Below are 19,077 nucleotides of genomic sequence, written 5' to 3' on the forward strand. Positions count from 1 at the left end.
ATTGTCCACCAAATACAGGGTAAGAAAAAAATACTACCATGAGTGAGTTATAGAACCATGGGGCTTATCCAGGCCAGTGTCTCCCTGGGGAGCTCAGGACAAGGACAGAATCCAGACTTAGGCCCTTTTCTTGAGTCTCAGGAGTGGGCTGACAATGTCCTTCCCTGTCCCCAACCTTGTCCTGAACCTACAGCTTTTGAGAGTACTTTTAGTGGGTTAAGCAGGATTCTGAGGAACACTGTTCCACACCTCTAAGCCTTCCTCCTTCTCTTCCACTGAGTCATGCACACTCTATGTCCCCTTTCCTCAAGGTTTCTTGGCCCTTCTTTTGCTCAATGCTGATGAGTAGAACATAAGAAGAAGTGAACACTTAGTCCAGGTAGTAGGTGATCCCTCTGAGCACCTCAGGGCACTCCTCCTCCAGGCAGGCCTCAGCCACTTCACTGAGCTGCTCTCTGATTCCCACTTCTGATGGGTGTCTGGGGCTGCAGGGTCCAAAGGGACTCAGGCTGGGATTTCTTTGTTGAACGTGATGAATCTGTCCATTGTAGGCATACCTCCAGAGTGTTACCCTGCTTTGTTTTTTTATTTGTGTTTTTACTCCAGAGCTTTCAACCCAACATTCCCTGGAAGGTGTGAGACCCTGAACGTATGGCCTGCTGGACCCCATACACAGTCAGGTGGTCTGGCTTCATTTCCTGCTTCGTTCACAACATCACTTCCATCTCTGTTTTTAAAAAAAATTAATGTTTCATTTTTATCATTTTATCCTATAAAGCTATAAAAGCAGTTGAGGCTTGAGCCACATTTTTTTAAAATTAATTTTTATTGGAGTATAGTTGTTTTACAATGTTCTGTTAGTTTCTGCTGTACAGCAAAGTGTGAGCCACATTTTTTGTTTTAAATGAATTTCCACACAGTTACTTCCAATTACATGACCTTTTCGCAATTCTTTCCTTTTTCTGTTAATTATGTTCCAGTAAAAATTCTTTGCTTAAGACCATAAGTATTTTTTTCCAATGCTTGGTTTATGCAAAAAAGTAATATGGTTTCCAAAATATTTTTTCTTTATATTTCACTTGATGGTTTTTCTTATCTTTTAGCTGGTTATTTTGTAGATACTTACCTCCATGTCTCTAAATAAAATGCTTTCTTGATATTTCATTATAAAGTCAATATCCTGGAAGATGATGATTTACCTTCATCCTTTCCCAGCCTCCACCACCACACACGTCCATTTCCCATCATCCATCCTCCCAACATAAATACCTTATATGAGAATTTAGGTTAGATCGTCATTATTTTCATAATTGTGACTCTGTAATATATTCACACCTCTGCTGTGTAGTAAACTATAATCATTTTACTTTCCCACACAACTTTTTATTTTCAATGGAGCTAATAGTTATTACTTTTCTATGTTCTTATTCAACTGCAAGCTTCTCACCAGTCATATTAATCTCATCACAAGACATTCAGAAATCTCGGGTTTAGACAGGTTGCTCTCCACACTTGGGATCTCCCTTCATCATCCTCATCTTTGGAATTCCATCTCTTACCTGTGTGGCACCTTCTATGTCGCCTATACCACATATATATTCTTCTCTTAGTTTACTTTTTCATTTTTACAGAGCACATTATCAAGAAGCTTCTGGAGGTAAATTTTTAGAGTGCTTGTATATCTGAAAATGTCTGTATTATACCCTCACTCTTGAGTGACAGTTTGGCTAGGTATAGAAGTTTAGGTTAGAAATTATTTTCTTCAGAAGTTGAGGCATCTGGGCTTCCCTGGTGGCGCAGTGGTTGAGAGTCCGTCTGCCGATGCAGGGGACGCGGGTTCGTGCCCCGGTCCAGGAGGATCCCATGTGCCGCGGGGCGGCTGGGCTGGTGAGCCATGGCCGCTGAGCTTGCGCTCCACAGTGGGGGAGGCCACAACAGTGAGGGGCCCACGTACCGCAAAAAAAAAAAAAAAAAGAGAAGTTGAGGCATCTCTCTGTTATCTTCTGGCTTTCATTGGTACACTTGAAATGTCTGGAGACATTCTGATTTCTGATTCTTTAGTATGTGACCTGTTTTTTTTTTTGTCCCCTCTGGAAGCTTGTAAAAAAATTTATTTTTTTCTCTAGCATTTTGGAATGCAAGATATGAGTCTATTCCTCCTTAATTCTTTCTTTAGGGAACTCCTATTGTGTAGCTGTTGAACCTGCCAGCCAGGTTAATTTTTTAAATCTCTTTTCTCCTACTTTCTATTTCTTTTTTTTTTTTTTACTATAGTTTCTGGGAAATTTCTTCAACCCTCCCACCATGAGGGGCTACAGAAACAGAATGACCCATTGCTCTGTTCCTGTGCCTCATGGACCACCTGGAGCTTTCCAGGGCCAGTGAGAGGGGCTGGAGGGGGATGTCCAATGATGGGAGGACCCTCCCTCCCCTTGGTGGAGGGGGATCCCCAAGAGACAGGGGGACCCTGAGCCACACCTCACCAACCATATGGCTGAGGAGGAGGAGGGGGAGGGCCAAGGGGGCAGCAAGAAAAGCAGTCAATCCTCATGGCTATGCCTGGCCAGGAGAGCACTGAGTCACCACACTGATCACCGCAAATGAGGATGTTCCTCTGCTTAATTCATCTGGAAAGCCCAGCTACAAAAATAGGTGCTTTCCCCGCTCCCCAGCCTGATCTGAGAAACAAAGCGGGGCGTCCAGGTTGCTGGGCGTCCAGGTTGCTGGACACCAGCTGCCACCCTCACTGCCCTGGGGTGCTGTGGATTGGAGGGGGCACCTCACAGGTTCTCCCTGCGACGTCCAAACTCACACAGAAGGGTAGGGCTGTGGGCTGCTATAGCCCAGAATCCTGAACCCATCCTGCATCCCATGCCCATGAGAGCAACCAAAGATCAGTGTGTTAGCATCATTCTGATGCAGTCCTGCCTCACCAGCAGGAGCAATCAGCTCATGTGGACAGTGGGCCAATCTGTCATAGAGGTGGGGGTTGGGGACAAGGAACTGGGGAGGGTGCTGTTGGGAGGGGCAATCTGCCATGGGTTTTGAACTCGCTGCACGTTCTGGGCATCTCAACAATGCAAAGTCCTGTGCTATCTTTACCCAGGCTGTTTCTCAGGGTACTGCATGGAGCCACCTCCAGGGATGAGGTATTGATCCCCTCTGGAAAAAGATCAGACTTGTGCCAGCTTGCTATCATTCCCCAAGCTCTGTGTTCCCTCCAAGCCTACCACCTGGGTCCGGTGGAGTCACTATCTGGGATTTAGGGGCCATGCTGCTTGCTGTGCCATAATCATCAGTTCTTTGTCTGTGTTCCAGAGCTGTCCTGTCTTCTGTCACATCCATGAAACATAACAGGCTAATTTATTGGCTTGCAAGTAGGGTTCAATTCCAGAGTCTGACAAGCACCTGCACCAGGGGATGGTCTCACGCCCCTCCCCTACCTGCATCTGATTTTCTGCTGGCAGTATGTGTTGGGGGTACTTTGTGTGCTAAGCTGATCAACCCACCTGTGTGCACCCCAGCCATGGATATGTCAGTGCACTCTTAGGAAACCAGGTCCACCGTTCCAGGGAAAACAGTCAGGATGATCCAGCCCTCACTGCCGGCCTCCTGGAACTCTTGTGGGGGACACCACACACCTTCACTTTAGTAAGGTCCAAACCTGACATTGACACTTGGGTTGGTGTTTCTTAGACTCTTAGAGGTAATATCCCGTTTAGCCACAAGAAGAGCCTATCAGTGGGCTGGGAGAGGAAAATCAGCTTGGTGGGCACTCCTGAGTTGGCTGAATAGAATCTCTTTCTTTCTTTCTTTTTTCATTGAGATATAGTTAATGTTAGTTTCAGCTGTACTATATCATGATTGTAGATTTGCATACATTGTGAAGTGATCAGCACAAGGCTAGTAACCTTCTGTCCCCATACAAAGTTATTACTATATTACTCACCGTATTATTCTTTATGCTGTGCATTATTATACATCCCTGTGACTTATTTATTATGTAACTGGAGATTTGTACCTCTTAATCCCCTGCACCTATTTCGCCTAAACTTACTCACTCCCTTCTGGCAACATTCATTTGTTCTCTGTATCTGTGAGTCTGTTTTTGTTTTGACTGTTTGTTTTTTTAGATTCTACATATAAATGAGATCGTGTGCTATTTGTCCTTCTCTGACTTATGTCACTTGGCATAATGCCTTCTAGGTCATCCATGTTGTCGCAAACGGCAAGATTTCTTTCTTTTTAAATAGTTGAGGAATATTCCATTGTGTGTGTGTGTGTGTGTGTGTATATATATATATATATCATATCATATATATCACATTTTCTTTTCTTTCTTTCTTTTTTTTTTGTTTGGCTGACCAGGGATTGAACCCGGGCCCTCGGCAGGGAAAGCAGGAAATTTCCTATACCACACCGTCTTTATCCATTCATCTATCGATGGACACTTAGTTTGCTTCCATATCTTGGCTATTGCAAATAAAGCTGCAATGCACATTGGAGTGCAAATATATTTTCGAATTAGATTTTATTTTCTTCAGGTAAATGTCCAGAAGTCATATGGCAGCTCTATTTTTAAATTTTTGAGGAACCTCCATACTGTTTTCCACAGCGGCTGCACCAATTTACATTCCCACCAACACTACACGAACATTCCCTTCTCTCCACATCCTCATCGATGCTTGTTATTTGTTGTCTTTTTGATGACAGCCGTTCTGACATGTGTGAGGTGGTATCTCACTGTGGGTTTTTTTTTTAATTTTTAAAATTTATTTTTATTGGAGTAAAATTGCTTTACAAGATTGTGCTAGTTTCTGCTGTACAATGAAGTGAATCAGCTGTATGTATACCTATGCCCCCTCCCTCTTGGCCCTCCCTCCCTCCCTTTCTCCCCCCAATCTAGGTCATCACAGAGCACCGAGCTGAGCTCCCTGTGCTATACAGCAGGTTCCCACTAGCCATCTATTTTACACGTGGTTAATCTGCATTTCCCTCATGATTAGCAGATGTGTGTGAGGCTGGGGAAAGGCAGAAATGTCTGGATATCTCTTGCTCTCCCTGAACACCTGGGATCAGTATAATCCTACCCAGGGCTTCCTCCTCCTTCCTCCTTCTGTCTATTCAGAACAGCAACTCTAACTAGGATTTAACCCAATATGAGTGTTTTGGTTAACTATCCAGGTTTCACAGACAGCATGTCCGGTTGAATGTTGAATCCCAGTTCCACCACCACTGGCTAAGCAAGTTCTAAACGCCGAGCAATGCTCTTGGCAATGAGGGTCAGGGCAGATCAAGAGACACGCCCTCCCTGTCCTCATGATGCTAGTTTTTAAAAATTGACTTCTCATAACAACCATGAGGGGACTCATGGGGGCAATGCTATCCAGATGATTAAGTTACTTGATTAAGTCACCAAGAAACAGCCAGTGACCGCTGGAGTCATCATGTGAACCCAGGTCCGACTGACCCCAAGATTGGCTCACTTTCCACCCAATGGCCCTGGACAGGGGTAAGTCTGACACCTTTTGAAGTGGGAACAACTTCAGGCAGATGCGGGGTGTGGAGCTGAGAGGTCAGATGTGCCTGGATCAGAGCTGACTCTGACATCACTTCCTGTGTGAGCTGAGGCCTGGGAGTGGGGATGGGGGAGAGGTGGGGGAAGGAGGAAGGCAGATAAGTATGGGGTTGGGGAAAGGCAGAAATGTCTGTGTATCTTTGGGGACTCTGATATTTTCTTCCTGCTATCTCCCCTTCTCATGTCTACCTGGGACTGGCCCTTGAACTTGTGAAAATGGCCTAGCCCTACCTCCCATTCACAGCCCTCACTCCACCAGCCTTCTGTCCTTGGAATGGTCCATGATGTCTTTCAAGGTCGTCATGAAGACGTCCTCTCTGGTCTTCTGAACTTGGTTCTCCTGCTGTCCTCCATCTGTACCACCTGGCTCTAGGGGCCCAGGGGCTTACTGCCTTCACAGTCATAGAGAAAAAAGGCCTGATCATTGGGGTGGGTAGTGGCCTAAAACATGGGGAACACTTCATGGGGCCTGGAAAATCTACTGTAAAGAAAGTCACAGAGTAAGGACCTACAAAATTGGAGAGGCCTTTGAGGTGTGGGTCTACTGTGAGTCCCACTGAGGGGCAGCAGAGGGCCAAGAAGGAAGACCTGGTCGTTGGGATCAACAGTTGTCCGCAGCCTCTCGTCTCTAGCCTTTTTTTCCTGTCAGCCTCTCGGCAATGCACGCTCATAGGGGAGAGGACTTGCCTTCATGTGGTAGAAAGTGCAGGATGGAGAAATTTCTAGAAATCTAGGTAATAAACCAGATGGAACAAAACCAGGATGCTGCTCCCGTTAAACTTCACCAGTCCTTTGAGTTAAACTCATTGCTAAGTCGAATCCTTGCCATACTGGTGGGAAATGCACTTGCTGATTCTTTGTAAATGTTACAGGTTTTAAACCTGCATAATATTAAAAAATTACTAGCTTATATTTTTGTGACCTTCAGATTGTCACGCAATGATGGGCCCAGGACTAGCTTATCTCCCTTCTCTCCAGGTCACGTAGTATCCCCGGCCCAGTGCTGTCAAATCCGATTCTCTGGGGAGATTTTTTTTTTTGTGGTACGCGGGCCTTTCACTGTTGTGGACTCTCCCGTTGCGGAGCACAGGCTCTGGACCCGCAGGCTCAGCGGCCATGGCTCACAGGCCCAGCCACTCCGCTGGCATGTGGGATCTTCGCGGACCGGGGCACGAACCTGTGTCCGCTACATCGGCAAGCGGACTCTCAACCACTGCGCCACCAGGGAAGCCTGTTTTTCTTTTTGTTCTGACACTTTCCTTCTACTGACGGTAACTGAGCAGGGCCCTATGAGGCCTTTCCAGAATAACCGCCCCCTCCCCCATGTCCTCCGCCTGCCTTTTGTCTGTAGAAAAACTTTAGTCAACGAATAAATTTAATCAGAGAAGTGAGAAAATGCACAAAGAAAGAAAAACAGTCAAGCAAGACAAACTAATAATACTTTAGCCATTAAACAAAGTCAAGGACCTTTAGTTCTTCCTCAAGGGCTATAGATAATATTCTGAGCCATGCCTTTGAGCTGTTTTGCAGATACTGAAACCCCCTCCAGGTGGAAGAAATTAACCGTGTGCTGACGACCCAGGTAGACCCTAGACCAGTTGGAACCAGAAGGTTGACTCCCCATGACCTCACCACCGACCAATCAGAAGAATGTCCACGAGTTGACCACGTCCTGCTCCTAGAACACTATGAGACTCCTGACTACCGCCTCCAGGGAGGGACACAGTTTTGAGGGCATTAGCCGGCTCTGGCCCCCGTTGCCTGGCAAAGCAATAAAGCTATTCTTTTCTACTTCACCCAAAACTCTGTCTCTGAGATTTAACCCGGCACTGGTGTACAGATGCCCAATTTCGGCAACACGACTCCTTCTCGATCCTCGTTCCTGGTGGTGTCTCACTCTCTTCCAAAGCAGATAGACACATCCAGCTGTGGACAGAGGGAGGGAGGGAGGGAAGAAAGATTTCTCCCCCCATCACCATGAGGGTACAGAGATGCTCCCCAGCCTTGGGTGACCCCTGCACCCCAGGCACCCTGCTGCTCCAGGTCCTGGCACGTTTCATCAACATATGGCTGTGGGAGGAGTCTGGTCTCATCTGCTGGGAGGAGCGGAGACAAAGAGGGCCTTGTTTGGTGGAATAAAGAAGTGGCAGGAGAGCTCTCTTGACCCTTGGGGGCTTCCTTCCTGGCACCAATCCTCAGAAACTTACTGTGAAAGAGAAGCTTGTGTTGGTGCTTTAGGGTCCTGTCAAAAGCTTAGAAATAATTAGGCAGAAGCCCCCTCCCCCAGCCTCCAGCACCAACCTTAACCTCCTGCCCTGATACCCACACTGACCCAGGCACTGTGGACATTTATAAATGGAGCCATTGAGGAATCAGGAGAAATCCAGGCAACTTTGAAAAATGTGCCTATTCTCTGAGTCCTATTTATCTCCCCACTTCCCACTCCCATTACAGACAATTAGTCAAGGACTTTGGTCACTGCGGCTGGACTGTCTGCATAGCCCCGAATGGCGGGCTCACAGTTTTCTGTTTCCAAGGAGGTGATCACATGTCGTCAGCAAAGAGGTGCTGTAGGCACCTGACTCAGTGGCTCCTCCTTGAGAGGGGGCAAGAGTTGGACCCTAGATTCACCCTTGGTTCCCATCCTGCCTCTTCTACTTACTGCCTGAGTGGCCTTCACAAGTGATTCAACCTTTCTGAAACTTGTTTCATTGCTAGTCACCTAACTCTGTTATTAGGTGTATAAATGCTTAGGATTTGATGAACTGACCCCTTTATAATACCGGAATGACCTCTTTATCCCTGGTAATATTTTTGCTATGAAACTTAATTTGATATTAATATAGTCCCTCAAGCTTTCTTTTTTTTAAAATTTATTTTACTTTATTTGTTTATTTTTGGCTGTGTTGGGTCTTTGTTGCTGTGCACGGGCTTTCTCTAGTTGTGGCGAGCGGGGGCTACTCTTCGTTGCGGTGCACGGGCTTCTCATTGTGGTGGCTTCTCTTGTGGAGCACGGGCTCTAGGTGCGTGGGCTTCAGTAGATGTGGCACATGGTCTCAGTAGTTGTGGCTCACGGGCTCTAGAGCACAGGATCAGTAGTTGTGGCGCACGGGTTTAGTTGCTCCGCGGCATGTGGGATCTTCCTGGACCAGAGCTCAAACCTGTGTTCCCTGCATTGGCAGGCAGATTCTCAACCACTGTGCCACCAGGGAAGCCCTCAAGCTTTCTTTTGATTAGTGTTAGCAAAGTATATTTTTCCATCCTTTTACTTTTAAACTATGTGTGAATTTATATTTAAAGTGAGTTACTGGCGGGACTTCACTGGTGGCACAGTGGTTAAGAATCTGCCTGCCAATGCAGGGGACACGGGTTTGAGCCCTGGTCCAGGAAGATCCCACATGCCGTGGAGCAACTAAACCCGTGTGCCACAACTACTGATCCTGTGCTCTAGAGCCCGCGAGCCACAACTACTGAGACCACGTGCCACAACTACTGAAGCCCACGCACTTGGAGCCCGTGCTCCACAACAAGAGAAGCCACCACAATGAGAAGCCCGTGCACCACAACGAAGAGTAGCCCCTGCTCGCCACAACTAGAGAAAGCCCACGTGCAGCAATGAAGACCCAACACAGCCAAAAAATAAATAAATAAATTTATTTAAAAAAAATAAAAATAAAAAATAAAGTGAGTTATTGGGACTTCCCTGGTGGTGCAGTGGATAAAACTCTGCACTCCCAATTCAGGGGGCCTGGGTTTGATCCCTGGTCAGGGAACTAGATCTCACACGTATGCTGCAACTAAGAGTTTGCATGCCACAACTAAGGAGTCTGAGTGCCGCAATTAAGGAGCTGGTGAGCCGCAACTAAAGAGCCCTTGAGCTGCAACTAAGGAGCCCACATGCTTCAACTAAGACCCAGTACAACCAAATAAATAAATAAATAAATATTTAAAAAAATAAAGTGAGTTATTTGTACGTAGCATATAGTTAGGTTTTGCTTTTCTACTCTGTCTCTCTGCCTATAAATTGGAGTGGGTTGACCATTTACACTTAATGTAGTTATTTATATGGTTAGATTTAAACCCTCCATTTTGCTATTTGTTTGCTATTTGTCTCATATACTTTATTCCCTTTTCCTCCTTTTGGATGAATTGATCATATGTTTATATTTCTATTTTGTCTCCTTTGTTGCCTATTAGCTACAACCTTTTTTTGACTATTTTATACTGTACATCTTCATCTTATCACAGTTTACCTTCAAGTGATATCAGACCATTTCACAACACAGTATAAGAATCTTGTAAAACATACTCCTCTTTCTTTCCTCCTGGCCTGTATGTAATATGGGGTCACAGCACACTCCACCATGCTTTCACCACAGGTGCAGGTCTTTTCTTACTGAAGTCAGTCTATAAAGTCTGGAAAAGTAGAGGACACTTCCCCATTGTATTCCTTGCCTCATGGCCCCTTCCACACATCACTCCAGACTCCTGCCTCTGACATCACATCTCCCACTGTACTCGGTGACCTCCCGCCACCTTCTTATAAAGAACCCTGTGATTTAATTGGGCACACCCAGACAATCTATGGAAATGTCTGCATCTCGAGATCCTTAACTTTTTTTTTTTTTTTTTTCTGGCCACACCTAGTGGCATGCAGGATCTTAGTTCCCCAATCAGGGATTGAACCTATGCCCCCTGAAGTGGAAGCACAGAGTCCCAACCACTGGACGGCCAAGGAAGTCCCACGATATCCTTAACCACATTCGCAAAGTCCCTTTTTCTTATAAGGCAACATTCACAGGTTCTGGGGATTGGGATGTGCATATCTTGGGGGGCATTACCCAGTCTACTCTAGGCAAGAAAAGGAGGCACAAATGGCCCCCAAACATATAAAAAGTAGATCAACATCATTAATATTCAGAAAAATGCAACTTAAAATCAAAAGGACATGATCACAGAAAACTGTTAGGCGTTGCCTTATAGGATTGGGTATATTCTATCTAACATTAGCCTACATTCTGGTAATTCCTCAAAGATGAAAACTCTAAAGAAAATCTTGCATGGGTGCAGATATAGAAATATATGAGAAATGGGCATAACAATATTGATGAAATAGCAAAACCGAGAAACAACCCAAATATCATCAATATTAGAACATATAAACCACTGTGGTTTATTTAAACAATGAAGAACTACACAGCAGTGAAAATTAATGGACTTCAACTGTATGTATGAGCATTACTTACATTCATACTCATGTTAACATGTATGAGTCTAAAAATATATAATACAGAGGCAAAAAGGAAATCACAGAACTGTATAATTCCACCACATATATAAAAAGTAAAACAGGCAACATTAAAAACAGATTTTAAACAAAGCAGATAATGTGTTAAAAGTATAAAAAGATAAAGGTATGATAAATATATATTTTAGGAAGATGGATACCCTGGAGGGTTGAGAGAAGGAGATTTTTAAAAGGGGCAAACACATCATTAAAAACTCTACAAATAAATGCTGGAGAGGGTGTGGAGAAAAGGGAACCCTCCTGCACTGTTGGTGGGACTGTAAATTGGTGCAGCCACTATGGAAAACATGGAGGTTTCTCAAGAAACTAAAAATAGAACTACCATATGACATCCCAATTCCACTCCTGGGTATATAGTAAAAAAAAAAAAAAAAAAAAAATGAAAACACTAATTCGAAAAGATACATGCACCCCAATGTTCATAGCAGTATTATTTACAATAGCCAAGATATGGAAGCAACCTAAGTGTCCATTAACAGATGAATGGACAAAGAAAATGTGATACACACACACACGCACGCGCACACACACACACACACACACACACACACACTATGGAATACTACTCAGCCATAAAAAAGAATAAGATTTTGCCATCTGTAACAACATGGATGGACCTGGAGGGTATTATTCTAAGTGAAATAAGTCAGACAGAGAAAGACAAATACTGTGCGATATCACTTACATGTGGAATCTAAAAAATACAACAAACTAGTGAATCTAACAAAAAAGAAACAGATTCACAGATACAGAGAAAAAACTAGTGGTTACCAGTGGGGAGAGGGAAGGGGCAGAGGGGCAAGAGAGGGGTAGGGGATTGAGAGGCACAAACTACTACATATAAAATAAATAATCTACAAGAATATATCTTACAACACAGGGAATATAGTCAATATTTTATAGTAACTATAAATGGAATATAACCTTTAAAAATTGTGAATCACTATGTTGTATAATATTGTACATCAACTATACCTCAATAAAGAATAAAAGAAAGAAAAAAAGAGAGCTTACCCCTAGACAGTTCCCTAGTAGAAGAAATACTAAACGTTGTACCTCAAGGAGAAAATTTAGTGCACCTATGTTCATAGCCCATCATTCACAATAGCCAGGAGGTGGAAACACCCCAACTGTCCATCAATGGATGAATGGATAAGCAAAATGTGGCACATACATACACACAATGGAATATCATCTAACCTTAAAAAGGAATGAAGTTCTGGGATTCCCTGGTGGCACAGTGGTTGAGAATCTGCCTGCTAATGCAGGGGACATGGGTTCGAGCCCTGGTCTGGGAGGATCCCACATGCCGAGGAGCAACTAGGCCCGAGAGCCACAACTACTGAGCATGTGCGTCTGGAGCCTGTGCTCCGCAACAAGAGAGGCTGCGATAGTGAGAGGCCCGCACACTGCAATGAAGAGTGGCCCCCGCTTGCCACAACTAGAGAAAGCCCTCACACAGAAATGAAGGCCCAACACAGCAAAAATAAATAAATTTTTTAAAAAAGGAATGAGGTTCTGATAGATGTTCCAACATGAATGAACCTTGAAGAGATCACGCTAAGGAAAATGTCAGTCACAATGTTCTATGATTCCACTGATATGCGAGGTTTAAAGTAGTCAAATTCATAGAAACAGAAAATAGAATGATGGTTGCCGGGGGCTGAGGGCAGGTAGAAATGGGTACAAAGTTTCAGTTTTGCAAGATGAAAGAGTTCTGGAAATCCACTGAACAACAACAATGTGAATATACTTAACACTACTAAAATGCACACAAAAATGGTTAAGACCACGGTCACCAAGAAAAAACAAAGAGAGAGAAAGAAGGAGAAAAAGATTTAATCCTGAGGAAGGCATAAAATTGAAGAAGCAACACTGAGCAAAGAAACTGGTAAACATGTTGGTAAATCTAAATAAGAATTGAATTAAATATTGTCTGCAATGCAAGGAATGCATTAGAGGTGGACAAGTCTAGAAACAGCGACACTAGGGTGACATTTCGGTAATTCAGTCTTTTTTTTGTGTGTGTGTAAATTTCTTTCTTTCTTTATTTTTGGCTGCATTGAGTCTTCATTGCTGGGAGCGGGGGCTACTCTTCATTGCAGTGTGTGGGCTTCTCATTGCGGTGGCTTCTCCTGTTGTGGAGCACAGGCTCTAGAGCGCAGGCTCAGTTGTTGTGGTACATGGGCTTTGTTGCTCCTCGGTATGTGGGATCTTCCCAGTCCAGGGCTCGAACCCATGTCCCCTGCACTGGCAGGCGGGTTCTTAACCACTGCGCCGCCAGGGAAGTCCCGGTAACTCAGTCTTGAACTAAGGCACCTTCTTAATTCATGGGACAGAAATCTGTACAACCAGTAGAATGATAAGATGTGCTCAATGAAGGAGAAGTTGTCAGTGATGACACCCAAGTTTTTGCTTGGAATCCAGGGTTGATGGCATAGCTAGTCATTAAGATGGAGAAAATGCCAGCAGAGGATTTTTATTTTCTTGAGGGTATGAAATTATAGTGGATTTACCATCAAAAGGTCTTTAAAGGCTGGTAATTTGAAATATGATGAGGCTAGGAGTATAGTAGTGTTTAGGGGTTTGCTATCTGCAGCCAGAATGCTTTTTCAGATCCCATCTCCTTTACTCACTAGCTGGTCAACCTTTTACAAGTTACTTAACTTCTCCATTCTTCATTTCTCTCCTCTGTAAGAGGGCAGTAACAGTATTTACTTCATAAAGTTGTTATGAAGTGTGAATTAATAACCATTTAGCACTTAGAATATGCATCATTTATTAAGCAACTAAATAAATGTTGGTGTAACAAGATATTGGAAATTTGGACTGGGATTTCAAGATGGAATATTTTAGAAAATACAACACATATGACATTCTAAAGTGATTTGTTAGTCTAAAATGCAATATTTCAAAGGAAAACCAAATAAATAAGTTATGTCACTCAAACTCTATACCCACGTCTAAGTTGTATAAAATGGCAGAGTTTTTGGAAATTAGAGGGAGAGAGGATTAACTCTGGAGGGAAGCTGCCTTGGAAAGGGATGTGCAGTTAGTTCTCCCCAAGGGAAGGCGGTGAGGGTGCTGCCTCCTGTATCTCATGCCTAGTGAGAGGGGCTCCAGTGTGTTGATTCCTGACTGATAAATCAAAAAGGCAGGAGATAGGATATCCAGCAGATGAATGGAAGGAGATGTGGCTGTGTTGGAAATGGCCTGTATGCCCAGAGTTTCTTGGCCCTAAGGATGCATCCATATTTCCTGTGTACCAGATGTGAACAGGAAAGAGCCAGTGAGAGGTTTCTATGTCTAGCTGAACAGAATCCCCTGGAGGAGTGAACAGGCTTCAAAGGTAGAAAATCATCCATTTGGCAAACTGTCAAAAAGATCAAATCACTTAAAAGATGAAGACTATTTTTTTTAATGTTGAGCCTTCTTTTAATTAATTAATTAATTAATTAATTTACTTTTGGCTGTGTTGGGTCTTCGTTTCTGTGCGAGGGCTTTCTCTAGTTGTGGCAAGCGGGGGGGGGCCACTCTTCATCACGGTGCGCAGGTCTCTCGCTGTCGCGGCTTCTCTTGTTGCAGAGCACAGGCTCAGTAGTTGTGGCTCACGGGCCTAGTTGCTCCGTGGCACGTGGGATTTTCCCAGACCAGGGCTCAAACCTGCATCCCCTGCATTAGCAGGCAGATTCTCAACCACTGCGCCACCAGGGAAGCCCAAAGATGAAGACTATTGAGCTGGACTTGAACTTCTCTACAACAATGTTAAATGCTAGAAAATAGTGGAATGATGCTGCAGATCTCCACAGGGGCAGTATCTGGAACTCAGGTGTTGCGATTTTCCCTGGGCCTGATGGAGAGGGGCTGGGCTCCCTGAGTTGCAGAGAGCCCTCTTTCTCCCAGCCAAGAAGAGAGGATGTCCAGAGATAAATGTATGGAATTCTATCTGTTGTTGCCTGCAAGCCCCTGTATTGAAAACATGCCGAAGCCTTTGCCCCCCTTTCAGATGATCTGAAAATCCCCATTTCAGTTCACTTAGAAGACAGAGCCCTCACCCTCGACAACAGAGGGTTATTCTCCAGAGCCCATTCTTTAGCAGCTGGGCTGCCTGCCCCTCTGGCTGCAATTCTTTGACCCTGCGCTAAGGCTGCCAGGAAAGACAAGGGGCGGGGGAAGGAGTGGGTGGAGGCTTGGAGGCAGGGCCTGGGGGAGAGCTGGGACCCTGCGGGCTCCAGCCTGAGGGCTCTTACCTCTGCCTCTTTCCCCGGCTGTTGGTGCTTCTGCTTGAAGCTGCCAGGTGAGTGCCAGGGCAGAGCAAAGCTGGGCTGGCACAGGGCCTGGGGTAGTGGTGGTGGGGACCGCCTGGGGCTCTGGGCTGTGCATCTGCAACTCTAATGCACACGCCCACGGCCTGGGGATTATCATTAAAATTCAGACTTGACTCGCTAAGCCTGGGATGTGGCCTGAGGTTCTGCACCCCTGGTGATGACAGGGCTGCTGCACCATGGACCGCACTTTAATAAAAGATCTAGAATGTTTTCTAGGCCAGGTGGGGTGAGCTGGAAGCAGGGAGCTGCTTTAGTGCCGGCCTCAGTGGAGACATCCTTCCTTCACGCCTTAACTCTCTGAGGTGGATTCTGCCGCCCATAGTATCCTGACATTTTTCTCCCAAAGAACAAGAGGTGCTTAGAAAAATTCTTAACAAAATTGCTATGGAATTAAAAAAAATCTGTTTACGTATTCGAAAATCCCCTCAAACTCTGGGTTTTCCTCCTTCTCCCAACTCTTGAGCTCATAGGAACTGCTTCTAAAATCTCGACAGGGCTCAGATCCTGCCAGCCCCCTCCAGAATAAATTGATTTGCAAACTCTTTCTCCCCTTGGAGAAACAGTGGTCCCTTGAATTTTCTCAACAATGCTGAGCCCTCAGCTCCCTAGGTCTCAAAGTTTGGCCTGGGGTCTCTGGCCCACTGTGGGCAAAGCTGCAGACGTGTTTGTGGGAGGAGGACGCAGGTCTCAGAGAATGAGAGGGGTGGGCTGGGGACGGCTGGAACAGATGGGGAGACCACTGGGTCCCAGGAAAGCAGGGGAGGAGGGAGGATGGACATCTGTGTTTGAGCTTCGGTTTATAGGAAACTCCCTTTGGTCTGCAGACTTGGGGAGATGGAGCAGGATATTTATTGTCTGCACCCTCCAGGAGGCCCTGGAATGTGTGTTGAATAAGCATTGTTTTGGTTATAACAGCCACAGGGCAAAGGGCAGGAAGGGTGCTCCAAACCAAGGGATCTCAAGCAACGCCTCTTGTCCTGCTTTTTCTGTTCGCTCCCTTCCAAACCCCCGAAGCTCTGTGGTGAGCCCTGGAGACCTCAGCTCGGTTCTGAGAGCCTCTCAGAGGACATCTGGGTGTCTGGCTACAGGTCTGGGGTGGGCACGGAAAAGAAGAACCAGAGAGAGGGCTTCAGGAAGCTACTCAAACTCCTGACACTTGGAATATGCCAGGGCTGCTCTGTGTTAAATTCCAGGTCTGCTGGGGATGTGCTGGCAACATGTGTAGACAGTGCTGGACCTGCACTTGGAAATGAGACGAGGCGGAGAGCTTGACTTGAGAATTTACCAAGTTAGCATTTAGTCTGGTGACTCGCCAGGAGGGCCAGGGCAGAAACCCCCAGAGCCCAGGGCTCTCCCCCAACCCCAAGTGCTGGGACTCTTTGAACTTATGAGGTGGGAGAGGCTGCAGGCATCCTCACAGAGGATGTACAACCAGCCTGGAAATGGGCTGATTATCATGCCCTACAAAAGCCCTCTGAGATGCTCTGGTGCAGACATCTTGCTTTACAGAGCTGGCAACTGAAGCCAAGAGTGGAGAGGTGATGGACCAGTGCTACCCTAAAGCAGTGGTTCTCAACCAGGGGTGATTTTGACCCCAGGGGACACTTAGCATTATCTGGAGACAGTTGTGGGTGGGAGGGGAGAAGTGTGCTACTGGCATCTAGTGGATAGAGGCCAGGAATGCTGCCAAACATCTTAACAAAGCATGGGACAGCACCCCTGCTACCCCTAAACAAAAATTATCAGTCCCCAAGCATCAACAGTGTCAAGGTTGAGAAACCCAGGACCAGCCTTGAAACTTGCTGTGGAGCTCAGTTTTCACCAAACAAAACTGAAACATTTATGGAGAAACCACTTCTTTCCTAGACAATTCACGAAGCGCTTTCTCACCAATACGTAAGCTAGTGACTTTGTTTTACTGTTGTCTTGATTTCCAAATTAGAAACAGATTTTGTTCCTTATCTATTTACCTTTTGTTATTTTCAATTATACATCTTCTTCCTTTGAATTCTGGGAGAATTATCCAATGTGCTTTCCAGCATCCTGATCTAATTTCCCCCAGAATCTGTCTTATTGCCTTCAAAGATCAAGCTGATGGCCTTTCTCCTACTCTATTTATAGTGGGTGTACACATGTAAGGATCCATTGACTCTCATTTTTGAGGAGTCTTAGGGATGAGAAGGGAAACATCTTTATCTTCAATATGCCATCTTTAATCATGGGACAAATTTTGCATCTTTCTAGAGACTGGAAATAAATTTCTTCTAAAATTTTTTTTTTTTTTTTGCGGTACGCGGGCCTCTCACTGTTGTGGCCTCTCCCGTTGCGGAGCACAGGCTCCGGACGCGCAGGCCCAGCGGCCATGGCTCACGGGCCCAGCCGCTCCGCGGCATGTGGGATGTTCCCAGACCGGGGCACGAACCCACGTCCCCTGCATCGGCAGGCGGACTCTCAACCACTGCGCCACCAGGGAAGCCCTCTTCTAAAAATTTTAACCCAATTTTATAGAAAAGAATTTTCAGCAGCCTGATATACTTCTAAGTTTTCACAGTCTATGAAGGAAGAAGAAAGACAGGGTCAGGCAGAGGTTCAGACTCTGATTCTCAGTGGCTCAAATATGGTTTCTCACAGTTGGTGGATGGTGACATAATTCTCTGGTCAACTGAGGCCCTTAGAACTGTCCCTTAGAAGCATCTCAATCCGTCTCTTTTGATTGCACAAAAGTGACCGCTCTGCCTAAGTTTTGGCATGTGGTCCATTCTTATCTATAGTTTATAACACTAATACTCATTTAAGATTGTTTTGTGCATCTCTCTGGGTATTATAATTGGGAAGCCGGTGTGAGATAAATTAGGCCTGTCTCACTTGCTGCCATGTTAACTTAGAAATTCAGGTTATTATTATTAGACTTAACAGGAAGAAACCTAAGCAAGTTCAAGGTCAGAGCAGAAACAAGGATGGTCTGAATTACAGAAAAGATAATTAGGGGGTCAAATTCTTGAAGAAGCTGGAAGTTGTGCCCCAGGGACACAGAGTTGAAAGGGAGGGCAGCCTTGGACAAGTGGAAAGACACTTCTTTCTCTGAGATGCTACAGCAGGACGTGACTGTGAAGATACGAGAAGAAGGAGCTCCAGGGTTCCACACTAACGAGTCTATTTTCTCTGGAATAAGAGCTTTGCATGGTCTTCTGAGAGTGAGGGGAACCAGGTATGTAAGAGTTTGGGCTGAAGGGGAAGGGTTAGGAAGAGAAGCTAGGCGTTGAGGAGGGCTGCTGAGGACAGAGAAGATGGCAAACTGGGCTTGTAGCATGACGGCATTTTGTCCAGAGGACAGAAGAATTTCTGAAGCCTGTGCTCGACCATGGTCACCTCTCACCACGAGGGAGATGTAAACCCAAGGAGCAATGACAAAGCAGAGTTGAATTTTGAATTTTGATCCAGTCACCTCTGGCTTTGGCCCAAACACCATTATGTTTAACCAGTAGATTCTGCTGGGTTTTCTTCAAAGTATTTTCCTTTCCCAAGCTGGTTAGGTCTGAAGAACATCAGACTAGAGCAAGCCTTGACATTCACTCTGTTCACTGGATCCCCATCGAGCCCCTTAACCTAACCTCACCTCAGTCTCACCACTGTGATGGGGGCCAGACTGACACACCTGTGAGCACCCGGGGGCCTGAAGCCAGAGAAAAGCAGACAGGCAAGGCAATGCACACCCCTCCCAGGGGCAGCACTGATTTCATTCAGGTGACACTGACAGGAGCACCAGACCTAGCAGCCATCACCTAGGGAAGCAATGGTTTTCAGAGGACTCGGGTCTCTGACTATTTAGCCTTTGGGAAGCAGGAGCGGGAGGGAGGGAAAGA

The sequence above is a fragment of the Lipotes vexillifer genome, unplaced genomic scaffold, assembly GCF_000442215.2.
Source record: "Lipotes vexillifer unplaced genomic scaffold, Lipotes_vexillifer_v1.1 scaffold12, whole genome shotgun sequence".
NCBI classification, from domain to species: domain Eukaryota; kingdom Metazoa; phylum Chordata; class Mammalia; order Artiodactyla; family Lipotidae; genus Lipotes; species Lipotes vexillifer.